The sequence below is a fragment of the Scyliorhinus canicula genome, chromosome 3 (genome assembly GCF_902713615.1).
Source record: "Scyliorhinus canicula chromosome 3, sScyCan1.1, whole genome shotgun sequence".
Classification (NCBI taxonomy): domain Eukaryota; kingdom Metazoa; phylum Chordata; class Chondrichthyes; order Carcharhiniformes; family Scyliorhinidae; genus Scyliorhinus; species Scyliorhinus canicula.
The window spans coordinates 241,083,285-241,099,216 of NC_052148.1; the positions used below are offsets into that span (position 1 = coordinate 241,083,285).

The 15,932-nt window shown below is 49.1% G+C and overlaps 1 protein-coding gene across 1 annotated transcript in view; it reads left to right on the forward strand.

Annotated features, from left to right (window-relative positions):
- The window catches only part of LOC119963399 (alpha-1,3-mannosyl-glycoprotein 4-beta-N-acetylglucosaminyltransferase B-like), a 300,546-nt gene that overhangs the window by 189,490 nt on the left and 95,124 nt on the right, over positions 1 to 15,932 (forward strand). The gene's annotated exons all lie outside the window — the stretch shown is intronic.

Below are 15,932 nucleotides of genomic sequence, written 5' to 3' on the forward strand. Positions count from 1 at the left end.
GATAGGGGCCGCAGAGTTTAATGCTGACAGCGACAGGTTGCGGGGCAGGAGGCCACCCAGTGACAGGCACCGGCGGGGCCAGAGGCATGATGCGGAGGGAAGAGTGTCAGGGAGAATTACCAGGGACAGAGGCTACAGTGCAGGCCAGGGTCACCATGTAGCCCGCTAGACCTGGTTGGGCACAGGGGTAGTCACCATGCTAACATGTCTGCCCTTTACCACCTTCAGAAAATGGATTTCAATGTATAGCCAGGTGTGGTTGGCATCTGCCTGGTGTCACAGACCTGGCAGATGCAATGAGGCTGCATGAGCAGGAGCTGCTCGGGGTGGACCTGAGCAACAGCCTGCTGCAGAGGAGCAGGAGCCAGCCAGTGATAATGGAGAGCCAGCCGTCCAACACCGCGGATGCAACCCGTGGGGTGTTGGCCTGGGTGGCATGCATGGTCGGCACCAACTCCTGCTCCTACATGCGGTTGGACTCCCCCTCATGTAGTCCCCGGCTCTGCAACTGCATCTCCAATATTGATGCACCCGCCCTTTCCAGAAGCGCAACACCTGTCTGTATGCCAGCTAGTCCCTGGCGTCTGGCCACCATTAGACCGTCCATCACCTCTGGGGTTCCTATCTCCACCTGAAGCACCACCCCATGTGTGTGGTTTGCATCAGATAATCCCCGAGGAGACTTCTCACTAAAATGACCAACCGAGGTGAGTGTCTCTGGGATGGTGGAGGGTGTTGGTGACAGCAGTGATGACACAAGGCAAGACGCACAGTTAGACATGGTGGGGGTGAATCACGTGCCATAGGGACATCGCAACGCATTGAGGGCTCACTCGGTTGTCCCATTCCGACCTCCGCCTCTGTGGCTGCCCGCTCTCCTAGTCTGCTGACCAGGTCCGACACCCTCTGATCCATGATGGTGAGGGGCCGGGGGGGGGGGGGGGGGGGGGGGGGGGCAGCAGGCCCCCTCCGGTCTTCTCCTGCTCCCTGCTGCCTACTCTTGGGGAGACAGAGAATGCACATTATGAGACACTTGGAAGCGGACTGTGCAGGGCATTCGCAGCTGGTGGCCTGGTGCGCGAGGCACTCAACCATGGCATGCAGTAGGGGTGTTGGCATGTGGTGCAGGGTGGGGTGCGAGGAGGCTGTCAGTGGGTGAGTGTGGTCACCCTCTGGAAGGAGGGGGTGGGGGTCGGAGGTGGTGCCTGGGGCACGGAGTTGGTGACTAACCAGGTCAGGCCAGGGGGTTTGCATCCTAACCCAGCACTGCCTACTGCTCTATCTGTTGGACGCTGCATGGGGTGAGGTGGGGTTGTGTAGACTTGGGGTGGTGGCAGGGGCAGGGAGCTGGTGACTCATCCTGGCACCTCTGAGGAGGTTGTGCAGCTTTTTCCGCCACTGCTGCCCGGTCTTTGGGTTTGGGCCCATGGCGTTCATGGCCTCTGCCACCTGTGCCTACATCTGGTTGACATTGATGGGTGATAGCCACCTTCCCACCATGGGTAACAGGGTGGCCTGCTTTTCGTCCATGGCATCCAGCAATATCTCGAGCTCTGCGTCTGCGCATCTCAGGCTGCTCTCTGGGGTGGCATCTTCTTGGCAGGAATGAGAATATGCGGTGATTGGAGTGTTTATATGCAGCTCCAACTTGTCAGACTCTTCAGTGCCAATCTCGACCGCAGCAAATCCAACGCCAGCATGAGTTGGAATTGCACTAGTTCCACGTGGCGCAAGTCCTGGCTAATTAGCCTGTCCTGAATAGCTCCAGCACCGGCGCTGCCTTCATGACCGCAGAATGCCCCCCCTCCCCCATTCAGACCTGGCATCGGCGGGTAGTCTCTCAAACAGAGAATCCAGCTCTCTGTTCTGCTGCAGGAGGAGAAGTACAAACGATTTATGTTCCCCCTGGGAGCACAAATTGGGAAGCATTTCAATATCTCTTGCTGTGCAAATTTATGCATGGCGAGGAATACAAGGATTCCAATATCGGCCCGCCATTTTGAGTGGGTATCCCCATACCCGAGTCCCATGGCCGGCCACCCCCCACTGCACCACATATCAGCCCCCTTTGCAACGCAAAGCTTCCTTCCATCCCTGGATTGCCTGGTTGCCCCCCTTCCACCAAGTACCGGAGTGACACAACCCACCCCTCCCGGAGACTCCCAAACTATGGAGACCCCGACAGAGACCCCCCCCCCCCAGGATCATTGAATAGGGAGACCCCACCAGGGACTCCCTTAATAGGGAGACCTTCCCCGAGTCTGCTTTATAGGGAGACCCACCAGGGACCTACTTAATAGGGAGACCCCCCCTGGGACCCCTAACCAAAGGAACCTCCCCCCCCCCCCCCCCCGCAGAGACCCCCTAACTAAAGGGACACCGACAGGGATCCCCTAACTAAAGGGACCCCCTCCACAAACCCCCCTCCATCCCATGCCCAGAAAAGAGACTCCTGTCTGGCATCTAGAGTGTAGTCCAGACACGATCAGTGAAATAAATTACAACTGTAACACTTACCTGGAAGCTCCGCATGTCCATTCCTGGAAGGAGATCAGCTGTGCCTGTATTTCAACCCCTCAGATCCATTAGCAGCACTATTCATTCCTATCTAGCTGTGATTGACAGCTTCCACAGAACAGCTGCAGCCTTGATGCATTCCTCTCCCTTCATGGATGAGTGACACTAAGTGCTGAAACCACAATGTCAACAAACATCAACCACATCAAAGTGTGGTAAGTGCATTGCAATCAATAAGTGCATTCCTATCACTGAAGCATCCTGAAGAAGTTACCCCCTTGGCCCATTGTCAGGCTTATGTTTGGTGAGACCTGTAGTAATTCCCGCCCACATGATTCCCAGAGGGGCAGAGAATTGAGTTCCAGGCCGACGAAATGGATGCAAATGGGTCATTCATATCCACTTGCATTAATTTACATCCTCCAGCTGGCACACGGGTGTGAACCACGATCCTGCCTCCAGCGGGAGTCGGAGAATCACGTATGTATCAGTGCTGATCCGATTTTTAGCTTCTCCTCCGCATCGGGGACCGCTATTGGTGGCGGGCAGTGAAGAACCCAGGCCAAAGTATCAGTGACACTCAAGGGACTAAAAGATGAAAAATCCCCGGGACCTCATGGCCTACAGTTTAGGGTTCTAAAAGAGATTACAGAGATAGTAGATGTGCTAGCTATGATTTTCCAAAACCCCTTAGATATGGGAACAGTCTCCACCAGATCTGAAGATTGCAACACTTTTCAAGCAAGGAGAGAGAGAAAGAAAATAATGAGCTACATGCCAGTTAATGTCACATCAATTGTTGGGAAAATGCTGGAATCTCTTATGAAGGAAGTCTTCACAATACATCGAAAAAAAGCATAGTATTAGAATTAGTCAACATGGTTTTGCTAAAGGGAAATCTTGTTTGCCAAAGTATTAGTTTTTTGAGGATGTAACAACTAGTAGGGTAGATAAAGGTGAACCAGTAGATGTAGTACACCTAGATTTCCAAAAGGCATTCGATAAGGTGCTGCACAAAATGTTAATAGGTAAGATAAGGGTTCATGGTGTTGGGGTAATATATTTGTATGAATTGAAGATTGGCTAATGGATGAAAAGCAGAGAGTGGATATAATTGGGGATCTTTCAAGTTGACAGGAGTCAATAGTGGAGTGCTGTAAGGATCAGTGTAGAGCTTCTGCTCTTTACAACCTATATTAATGTCATGTGGTCTACTACTGCTCCTAGTTCTTGCATTCTTATACTAGATTAGTTGACAAAATAGCATTTAGGAGAGGCTTACAGCAAATTAAGGATGAAGGAGTCATATTTCCTTTTCAATTTACTTGGATAAATTGTCAAAACATTGGACAGATGAAAGAGGAAAAACAAGAAGAGAACCATTCCATCAGATCCCTGTCACATGTTGCCATTTCCAGGATATCTGAATGAAATTTGTCGTTAAATTCCCATTCATTTGGCCTAATGTGAATAGTCATATTGAAATAGCTGAAACATGACATTATATGACACATTTCCCATCATTTGCATCCTAGTAACACCGGGCTCTCGAATTGCCATGTGTTCTACAACGTGGTTAAAAAGTGAGAAGTGTGGATTTCAATCTAAATGCACAAGGGAGTTAAACCCCATGGTTTTCATATTTTCTTGCAAATTAGAGGCTCTATTTTGGTTACCGTGAAGACAGCCAGCCTGGCAAAGCTGCATAGGCCTCCAGGACCTCCTACGCTGATTGTTTCTGTTCTCCTTCGGGTTAGCCACACTTCCGATTGAAGCTGCTGCCAGATCATCCAGAACATTGAAAGGACCCTAAACATAGACCATCATTTTCCATAGTTCGAGGGAAAGGAATGGGACGGGAGGGGAGAGAAGACTTTCGTTTTCAAAGTTATTGTGGAGCCAACTTCAGAGTGGATAGCAAGCCTCAGGTAATACAAAGGAAAGTTTATTCAAAATTTAAACATCAGTCTAGGTTAGCATTACATTGCAGCCTCTAGAAGGTGCTGAACTTTCAGATGAAATGTTAAACATAGGACCTATCTACCCTCTAAAATTCACATAAAACATTTCAAGGCACTATTTCAATGAAGACCATGGGCGGGATTCTCCCAACAGCAGACTGTGCCGACGCTGGAGAAAAAACCGGAGTGTTTCACTCTGGCGTCGGAGGCCGCTCCTCGCCCCCTAGTCTCCCACCCCCGGGGGGCGAGTAGCGGCGTTGCGTCATTTACGCGTGCCAGGCCTTGGCGCCACGTGAAAGCGGCGCTGCGTAAATTACGCGGCCAGCGCCGCGTAAATGACGTCACCCGCGCATGCTCAGGTTGGCCGGTGCCAACCCGCGCATGCGCGGTTGCCGTCCTCCCCGCGGGCGCCCCGCAAGAGATGGAGGATTGATCTTGTGGGGCGGCAAAGGAAAAGAGTGCGTCCTTTAGAGACGCCGGCCTGCCGATCGGTGGGCACCGATCGCGGGCCAGACCCCTTCTGAGCGCCCCCCCCCTCCCCCGGTGCTCGATCCTCCCTCCCTCCCCCCCACAGGCCGCCCACACAGCGTTCGCGCACTGTTCACGCCGGCAGCAACCAGGTGTGGTTGCCGCCAGCGTGAACCCGTTGGATTGGGCAGGCCACTCGGCCCACCCGGGCCGGAGAATCGGCGCTCGCCCGATGCAAACGGCGAGCGCCGATTCTCCGAGCGACCTGTCATAAAACGCGGCGCGCCGTTTTGGGGGGGGAGAGGGGTGGGAGTATCGCGTGCGGGTGCCGGTGCGGTGTGGCAGGACTTGCCCGGCCCCCCCCCGCGATTCTCCCACCCGGTGTGGGGGGCGGAGAATTGCGCCCCATATCTCTCCCAGGTTTCATGGTCAATGTTTGTCCTCCAAAGAACATTACCATAAAATGATCCTAATCATTATGGCATTGCTGATTGTGGGACCTTTCAAGTCCAGTCTTTATATTTGAAGAAGAATCTCTTCAGCACCCAATCATCACAGCACAATACAATGATATCTTAAATTCCACAAACAACAGAAGTTCACTTTCAGTCGACGTTGGATGTGTTTTCACTGTGTCCTGTGTATCTTTCTAAGGACTGCCAACCGCGAATATGGAATCAGTGTGACTTCATATACCTCACCTGTCAGATTCTAAAAAGGTATGCCCCGAGCTCGTACTGGGTCCCACATTACCTTTCTGCCATTTAATCCTCTGCTTTTCTGGATATTCTGGAGTTCTACCATTAAGTGTCCACTGAAATATTTTTCTTCATTTGTTTCCAAGAAGAGAGCAAATCCCAATATTCAGCATTGCTGTGTGCAAATAGGCGGCCTGGTTTCATCCATTACAGTGATGACTACACTTCAAAAGTACTTGATTAACTGTAAGGTGCTTTGGACCATCCTGAAGTTATATATAAATGAAAGTTTTTTTTTCATGTTTAGTGATTATCTTGCAGCCAATGATAGAACAATTAAAATTGGGGATGCTCGTGAGGCATGAATTAGAAGAGCACAAATATCTCGTTGATGCTTGGGGCAGAATTTCACGTGCAGCATGTACGTTTGGTGGGTGGAACCGGAATTGGCCAAGATTTCCAGTCCTGCCCGAGATCAATTCAGAATTGTGGTATTAGGCTGGCTGGCCACTTAGATGGCAGCCAACGTAAATCATGACTGCATTGGGCCACTGAGGTCAACGGGGGCAGGTGCGCGGCCATATGCAATGGCAACCCGCTGCAAACGTTAAAGGCAGCATGCAGAGGCATCACTGCCTGCAGAATGGCCAACACTGGGAGACACAGCAGGTGAGCAGAGAGTTCCGGCGGCCAGCAAGAGGACACCCATGTCTTGAGAGCTGCACACTGTGCTGAGTCCAACACCGATAAAACTCTCTCAGTACCCCAAAACACCACCTCAACTCACTCCTTGAAACTCACAACTCTTTATTCAACATTTGCTCCATTCCCCTTTTATCCCACCCTTGCATCCAATTTTTTTTAAACAGTTAGCCCGCTTGTCCGTGTTTCCCGTGTGCTTGAAATTGCACTGTGTATGTAAAATGCTGGCCAACTGGCGAATTAATCCCCTCAACAATCATCATAATTGGTGGTGGGTGCCCTGCTCATCCGTGCCCATGCCTGCCAACCAAAATATAGTGCTAGTACGTGATGACTTTGGGATATGTGCCCAATGTTACCTCATTTTATTTATTTAGCGCAATTCCGGTCGGGTGCACGCCTGCCTATCAGACATTTTACCCTTGATTCCTCAGAGTTGTTAACATTTAATAGTTATAGGATGTCATTCAGCAACCACGTTGCACCCGGCTATGATCTGGGCCCTCCGGGTGAATAGTGAGAGAGGGCAAAATCGAGATTAGCGCCGGGCACAAACCATCTTGTGATTCACCCGGCTCGCTCCTGATGATGAGTTCTGGATCTCGCCCAAAAATAGGGAGAATATCGTTGACACTAATCTGCATTCATTTCAATCTCAATTAAGAGACTGAGGCCGAATGCAGGGGCCTTCCGGTGGTTACCCAGCTCCCAGGGAAGTCACAGGTGCCTTGTTTAGTCGTCCTTTTCAGAAACATGAAGCTCGTACAATGGCTACTGAGGGGAAGTGAGGAGGTGAATAGCCCTTTCCATTTACCAACATGCAGCTCAGGGGCACCAGAGGTCTTCCTCAGTGCTCCGGGGGAGGGGGGTGACTTCGGGAGGTTGGGGTTGTTCATGGGGTTGGAGTGGTCCAGGTCGGGGTTCACCCCTGGGCCGAGGGATGTGAGGGGCTTTGCACCTGTGAGACCTTCAAACCAACTTTAAATATTGTGATGGCCTATAACAGGGGCAACCAGAGCTACAGTCTGTCTGTCCTACCAAACTCTCCCAGGACAGAGCCATGCCACCGCTTCTCTGCTGAAAGTCAATTTCACCCCATTCAACTGTGAGCATCTTCTAGTTTCACAGCTGGAGGCTATTTCAAATGAGGAATTAGCCTTGGTAGCTGTAATAGCACTGCACGCTCCTCAACTCACAGGTGCTTCCTCAAAGGCTCAGGCGCCATATCTCAGAGGGTGCATGTCCAGCAATCTTTGACATCTGAACTCGAGGAGCATCAGCACCACAGAGGCAGCTGCCAACAACCAAACACTAAAGAATAGGACTTCACCACTGAGGTTCCTCTTGGAGCTGAAAGGTAAGTATCTGGATGAGCAGAGGGCAAATGAGCACAGCCTCCCTAATGATAGTGGCACAAGTTTGGGGTCTAGGGGCTCTTGATGTGGCCAGGGGAAACTGTGCAGAACGAGGATTGCCAGCACAGTAAGCTCGCCGGATGGCACTCTGAAAGAAGGTGGGACAGTCATGGTAAGTCTCAGGGAGGCTTGGGAAATTTGATGGTCCCGGGATGGGAGACCTAACTGATTGTTGGTCTCTCTCCTCCAGTTTCTTCCAGATAAAAAAATGTTTGTCGGTGTGGATCCCACTTTGCTTGTGGCAGCCTGCTGATGCTGTAGAAGGCGGTAACAACAACACAGGCCGGAGGCAGCACCACATATGCAGGGGCCGCCACACACCCTGAAGATCTGGCTGCCCATCAGACAGAAGGAGAAACCATCAATGGCTCAAGGTGTATAGGTGTCTGCCTTTCCATGAGCTGACAGACAGCATATGGCACAGGAGACTGCATCTCAACAGGGATACAGTTCCGCACCTATGTCACATCCTCGTGGACATGGCGGGCATTGAGGAGGAGGGCACCTGCCCCCAATGGCCATGAAGTGTCACTGCAGCCCTCAACATCTATGCAACCGGATCATTCCAGAGATCGTGTGGCATATCACAGTCATCCACCCACAGGTACATCCGGGAGGTGAAGGATGGTCTGTATGCCCGGGCATCAGACTGCATCACCTTCGACTGGACCAGACCCAACAAGATGCTTGGGTGCAGGCTTCAACGTCGTTGCTGGGATGACCCAGGTCCAGGAAGTGATCAGCGACAGGCATGTCATCCTGCAAGCACAGGGACATCAGGGAGTGCCCTATAATAACAGGAAGGGATTCCACTCCCTGAATGTTCAGATCGTGTGCAACCACTGCCTAAGAATCAGGCACCTGTGTGCCCGCTACCCTGGGAGCATGCATGGTAGCTACAGAGATCCCCACTGTCTTTGAGGACCGCCCCAAGGTGATGGGTGGGCTCATGGGTGACAAGGGATACTAGCTAAGGACATGGCTGATGATGCCGGTGTGGAGGCCTGAGACTGAGGCAAAGACCCAACACAATGAGGCCCCTGTTGCCACCCATGCTGTAATACAGCAGTGGATCGGGCTGCTGAAAATACAGTTCCGATCCCTGGATCACTCAGGCGGCCTTGCAGTTGTTGGAATTTTACTGACTCCCTCCTGATTCTCACAGCTGCATCCTATCATCTACATCAGCTTTGGGAGAACCTTGTCCAGAGGCTCGATATCTGGCTGGGACCCAGCTGTGTCCTAAAATCAAGCAGACCTCCGACTGCTGTGTTCCTTGGATGTTCCTGCCTCCACCTGATGTGCATCAGCAACTGTGTGGTGCTCATCAGATAGTGCACCTGAAGCCTGACCATTAGTGTCGCCCACTAAGGTGTGTCTCTGCATTGGTGGAAGGTGCGGGTGATAGCTGTGACGCATCATCAGCGTTCTCCTTGGAGCTCCCTTCTGAGGTGTTCCTTTGGATGGCAGGGGCGGGGGGATGTAGTATCACTCAGCCCCATTAGCTGGAGATCCTGCAAGACAATAGATGCCTGGTCAGTAAGAGGGAAGGATAATTGTCTGCGACATCAACAACTCACTTGACACAGGTCATCTGGGTGAAGGGACAGTGGATCCTCACTTCTCTGGCGCAGCCGATCTTGCTGTTGGTGACTGCTCTCTCCTTGGGCAACTCCAGGAGAGAGGTGGTAACTTATCCTTGCAGCTCGTTGGAGATCATTCGTCTTCTACTGACATTGGGCAGCGTCCTCCTGGTCATGCTGCCCCCACTCACTGCAGCTGCCACTGCCTCCCAGGTGGAATTGCTGACTCTGCTGCAGGTTCACCGACACCCTCAGGGCAGGACGTGTGCCCCGCCTCTCTTCGATAGCATTGAGAAGTCTGGCCAGGTTGGCACCTCCAAAGCGAGGAGCAGGTCTGTACACTTCCATCCTCATTTGTTGACTGGGAGTGAGTGGTGAGGGAGTGCTTAAAAGTAGCTCACGCTTGTTAGCGGAGGGCAGCTGAGGCGTGAGTCGGGTGAATCAGATGGCGAGAGAGCCAGGAATGGTGAACGTGGGGGCTCATCTTTGGGACTAAATGTGATTTATTATAGGCTGCAATCACACCACTGTGGCTAACGCGAAACACCCTGTCGAACTCCTGTAAAATGACACTTTGAAATGTTTCCGCTGAATCCCGCCCATATTCTCATATTAAGCTGACATCCAAATGTTGGGTCAATGCTCGTTGGGAAGTATCATTCAGTGAAATGTGTCAGCATTGCCCATTTTATTTCATGTCGATCTGCATGATCACCTTTTGCTTTACCGTTATCTGTTCAATAGCAAGATAAACACTAATGGTAGAATTTAAAATAAACCAGACAGCTTGGTAGATATATTTGCCAGTTTTGCTTGCTGGTGACAAAAAACATTTCAGATTTAAATAAGGACTAAATGTAAATATGTCAAACCATATGGCATACAAACAGAAACTTAAGCGGGAGAATCCAATTAAGAAGGTCGTGCAGTGCCAGTCCGAGAAGACAGAAGAGCTCCTACGTGACTGCTTGGAGACAGTGAACTGGTTCATATATAAGAAGTCAGCGACCAACCTAAACGGGTATGCCACCACCGTCACAGACTTCATCAGCAAATGTGTGGATGACTGCATGCCAAAGAAAGCAGTACGTACGTTCCCCAACCGGAAACCATGGCTTAATCGGGAGATTGACTCCCTACTGAAGGCCAGGTCTGAGGCGTTCGAGTCAGGTGACCCTGACCTACACAAGAAATCCAGTTACATTCTCCGCAAAGCCATCCGAGATGCCAAGAGAGAATATCAGACCAAGCTACAGTCAGTGTTACAGACTCTCTCCAATTGTGGCAAGGCCTAAATAACATAACGGGCTACAAAGCAAAGCTGAGCAGTATCTCCGGCAGCAGCGCAGCGCTCCCCGATGAACTCAATGCATTCTATGCTCGGTTCGAGCAGGAAACCATCAAAACGCTATCGACTTCCCCAGCAGCCCAGACACATCCATACCCACTGGCACAGCGTCCGAAGTCCGATCGGCCTTCCTGAAAGTGAACCCTCGGAAGGCGACAGGAACGGACGTGGCCCCTAGTTATGCACTCAGATCCTGCACGGACTAGTTGGCAGATGTGTTTGCGGACATCTTCAACTTCTCCCTACTCCACTCCGAGGTCCCCACCTTCTTCAAGAAGGGCACCATCGTACCAATGCCAAAGAAGAACTATGTGTCTCAATGACTACCATCCGGTAGCCCCGACATCGATCATAATGAAGTGCTTCATGAGGCACATCAATTCCATACTCCATGGATGACTGGATCCGCAATTCGCATTCCGCCGCAACCGATCCATAGTAGACGCCATCTCCGTGGCCCTACACTTATCCTTGGAACATCTTGACAACAATGACTCCTACACTTATTTATTGACTTCAGCTCCGCCTTCAACACCATAATCCCAACCAAGCTCATATCAAAGCTCCAAAACCTAGGACTTGGCTCCTCACTCTGCAACTGGTTCCTTGACTTTCGAACCCACAGACCACAATCAGTAAGAATAAATAACACCTCCTCCACAATAGTCCTCAATACCAGGACCCCGTAAAGCCCCGTAAATAACGATGAGTCAAAATGCAGGAGGGAGATAGAGAACCTAATGGAGTGGTGTAACAATAACAATATCTCCCTCAATGCCAGCAAAACTAAAGAGCTGGTCATTGACTTCAGGAAGCAAAGTACTGTGCACACCGCTGTCTAATCAACGGGGCCGAGGTGGAGATGGTTGATAGCTTCTAATTCCTAGGTGTACACATCAGAACCAATCTGTCCTGGTCGTCTCACGTCGACGCTATGACCAAGAAAGCACAACAGCACCTATACTACCTCAGGAAACTAAGGAAAGCCGGCATGTCCACATTGACTCTTACGAACTTTTACAGGTGCACCATAGAAAGCATCCTATCTGGCTGCATCACAGCCTGGTATGGCAACTGCTCGGTGCAAGAGCACAAGAAACTTCAGAGAGTCGTGAACACTGCCCAGTCCATCACACAAACCCGTCTCCCATCCATTGACTATCTACACCTCCCGCTGCCTTGGGAAAGTGGGCAACATAATCAAAGACCCCTCCCAACTGGCTTACTCACTCTTCCAACTTCCTTCATTGGGAAGGAGATATAAATGTCTGAGAACACAGACAAATAGATTCAAAAACAGCTTCTTCCCCACTGTTACCAGACTCCTAAACCACCCTCTTATGGACTGATCTGATTAATACTATACTCTTGTATGCTTCATGTATTTTATGTATGTGTCTATGTATTTACATTGTGTACCTTGTGTTGCCCTATGACATATTTTATTTTCATTTACTAAATGATCTGTTTGAGCTACACGCAGAAAAATACTTTTCACTGTACCTCGGTACTCATGACAATAAACAAATCCAAATTCATGCCCATGACTATTAACATTGGGTAATAGCTGTTTATTTTCATTAATAAACCCAGCTGAAACTTTATTTTTTTCTCATCCCCAGATGTTGCAACAGTGTGCATTTTGCAACCTAGCCAGAACTGTTTGATGCTCACACAGTGCCCAGAAATCCCTCAGGGATTGTCCTGGTACACAGCTCTCGAAGACATGGCAGAAAAGGATCAAAACAGTTGTTTCTCCAAGAAATTTGCTAATCCTCTGCCGATGTTGGATCATAAGATCAGGAGAATACTCAAGTAGATGACTCAACAAAATTACCGTAAATTGAATCCAGCATTTGTTTTAAAGTTAGACAATTAATTTCAGATTATTTATCCATTGATGCACAAGCTAAAGAGAAACCGCTTGTCAAAGCAACTACGTTGATTGCCTCTTTACCTGTGAAGGAATGACCTCTCAGGGGTTTGCCCTGATGTGTGATTTTCCTTTGGAAAATTGCTTTTCAAAATGTGACTTAAGTAATTTCTGAAATGGCCTAATAGCAATCAATGATTAATAATTAAAAATAACTTGGTTCTTATTGCAGTTCGCTCTGTAGACTGGAGAATGTATTATGAATCTCTCTCCAAGTCAAGAGGGTTCTATAAATTATATGTTAATGAAAGCTCCTGTTTTTGAGCTCTGTGACTTTAGTTATGATGAAACTGTAATTATAGAAAATGAGCGATGTCTTACTTCATTATTTATCCTCCGTAAAGGCTGCAAAATTCAACAGGACGGTAGGACTGTTATTAAATTGGTAATCTGAGTGTCGAGAGAAGTTGATTTATTCCAATTGGAAGTTCCAAAATTCACCCTTGACTAGCTTTTTAAGCATTGTAATGAATGTCTAGTCAACTTGTTTTACATCTGCCATGACTGCAGTGACATAAATCAATGTCCGCAGTTTAAAAAAATTAATTTGGTCTCTGGGACCAGAGATATGATAGTCGGCCTAGTGGCCTGAGGCCTCTGGAATGTTGAATGGACCCAGCACAGGCCGCTGTAGTGAGCTCACATGAAGGGCAATGAAAGCCCCTGCACAAAATAATTGGAGAGCCTCCCCATCAAACCATTGGGTGCTAAGGTAAAGGTTCAATGGAAGATAAATATCTACACATCTCCATTTTACCTCAACCTGCACTTTAGCCTCAAAAAGTCTAAATACTCCATCACCATTGTTGTTCCCCTCCCTTTGTCATGACAAGCGCTGGTGCTCCATAGGCTATAAGCAATCCTTAATTGTGCAATAATATCCATATTATGGCACACCTCTTCCAGCACTCCCACCAGGACTGCCAGTAAATGGCATAAATCAGTTGACCTCATCATTAACTCATTAACTCAGTGATCAACTCATTTGCAATCAAATGTAGAGAGCATCCATGCAGCAGAATTTTCTTTTCCAGTTCGTTATCTTCTTTCATTATTCACCGGTCACATTGTATGCTTCTGTCAGATTTTACTTTTATCCTTGATACCATTCAAGCAAAAAAGAATTTGCATTCACACAAAACTGGTTTGCGTGAGGATATGGTCACCTGGTCAGTTTCTCTGCAGAGACCTCTACAAGCATGTACTCACATTGGAGAGTGGATCAAAGAATCCAACTTACAGTTTTGTGTGGCCCCATTCTCAGATTTGAGTGCGATTTTCCAGCTGAGACAGTGGAATGTTTCCAAACATACTATTCTCTCTTTGAAGTAAAAGCAAGGGCTCGATCTGACCCAAAAAATCAGAGTCCGTTCTGGGCGGAATTAGCAGGGTTGTTCCCGGCAACCCGCTATCTCATGGCACTCTGTTGCTATATCGGCCCCCCTGTGGGGAACATCTCCCCCACACCCTTCCCCCCCAAGGCCGCACTTAGCGTAATTTCCTGCAGTGAAGGTCTCCAACGAGCAGAGCTGCTCAGTGCAGGATGAGATCAGGATGCCATTTTTCAAAGGCGCCGCAATTTCATCACTTGAACCCCAGACTTTCCCAATGGCCCAATTCACCGACAAGGGATCCTTGGGTGCCGCCCCCACACCCCACCTCACGAAGGCAGGGCCTTCCCGAGCCCGATCCCCGGCGCAGAGAAAATGCCAGCCTGGTACCTTGGCACTGCAAGCCTGGCATTGCCCCTATCTGGGCACCCTGGCAGTGCCGGGCTGCCGCCTGGGTGGCACTGTCAGGGTGCTAGATGGCACTGCCAGGGTACCAGGCTGAACAGTGTCGAGGTGGCACCAGAAGTGCCAGGGTGCTACCCTGCCCGGAGGCCGAATACCCAGGGACCTCTGATGCCCCCTCCCCCCACAAGTGCCCTTCTGTTTGGTCCTCGTTTATGGGGGCTAGTGCTAAACAGTGTACAGCTGGGATCTCCTCGGCAAGCCGGATGGCCATTTGATCCGGTATCAGCACAGCTAACTGTATTTCTAAACTCACCACTCCAGGACCAGAGAACCCGCCACCAGCGAACGGCTGGCGAATTCCGGCCAATGCCAATTAATGAAGCTGGTAGACTCCAAGATAAAAGCAAATTACTGCGGATGCTGGAACCTGAAACAAAAACAACCAGGTTGCAGATGAAATTCAATGTAGAGTAACTCAAAATGCTTCACATGGACAAAATAGTGCATAGAAAATTGAAGAGTTCTGAGGGAAACTGAAACAATTGAAACAAAGCTCAATGCAAATCAGTGAAACATAATATATTAAAAGATTAATATTAAACTGAAACAGTGAGGAATTACCATATAATTCCTACAGTGCTGAAGGAGGCCATTCGCCCATCGAGTCTGTACTGACCATCTGAAAGAGCACCCTACCTATGACCACTTCCCCACCCAACCTGTAACCCAATCTAACCTGCAGATCTTTGGACACTAAGGGCAATTTAGCATGGTCAATCCACATAACCCGCACATCTTCGGATTGTGGGACGAAACCGGAGCACCCAGAGGAAACCCATTCAGACACGGGGAGAATATACAAATTTCACACAGTCGCCCAAGGCCAGAATTGAATCTGGGTCCCTTGCACTGTGAGGCAGCAGTGCTAACCAATGTGTTACCGTGCTGCCCACAGGTAATCCTGACACTTTATAGATCATTGATGTGACCACACCAAGTATACTGTGTACAGTTCTAGTCACTTAAGTACAAAACAGATATCACAGCTATTGAAAGGAAATAGAGCAAGGATAGAGAGACTGAATAATGAAGAGCAATTATGTAAGTTAGGCATGTTGTCACTGAAAAAGAGAAAGTTGAGAGATGATTGCTGTGTTTAGGATTCTAGATAATGTAGACCATGACTAGTTATTTCACCGTTTCACTTACATGGTAGCTCACAATTCACACATAAATGCCGGAAACTTCCCACCAATGGTCTTTACTGCTGATGTTGCCGGAGTTAATACCATGCCTTCAATAAGGACAGTTATGTGTGGCATAAGGGACACATCTTAGCTGCTAGCCATTGTGGAAAGGTCATGTGAGGGATAACAATAACAGTTTAATCAGCCTCCTTTGTAAAGGCCTGACCTCTTAAGTGGACCCCATTTGACATTTCAGATGCTTGTTATGCCTAGTTTCACTCCATGTACCGGATTACCAAAAGTCTGCTAGATAGGCGATTTGAGAAGTTGTAGGCTGATACTGACCAATTCTGTTCAAATTCTCTCTTGCGCTGTTGGGTTTTG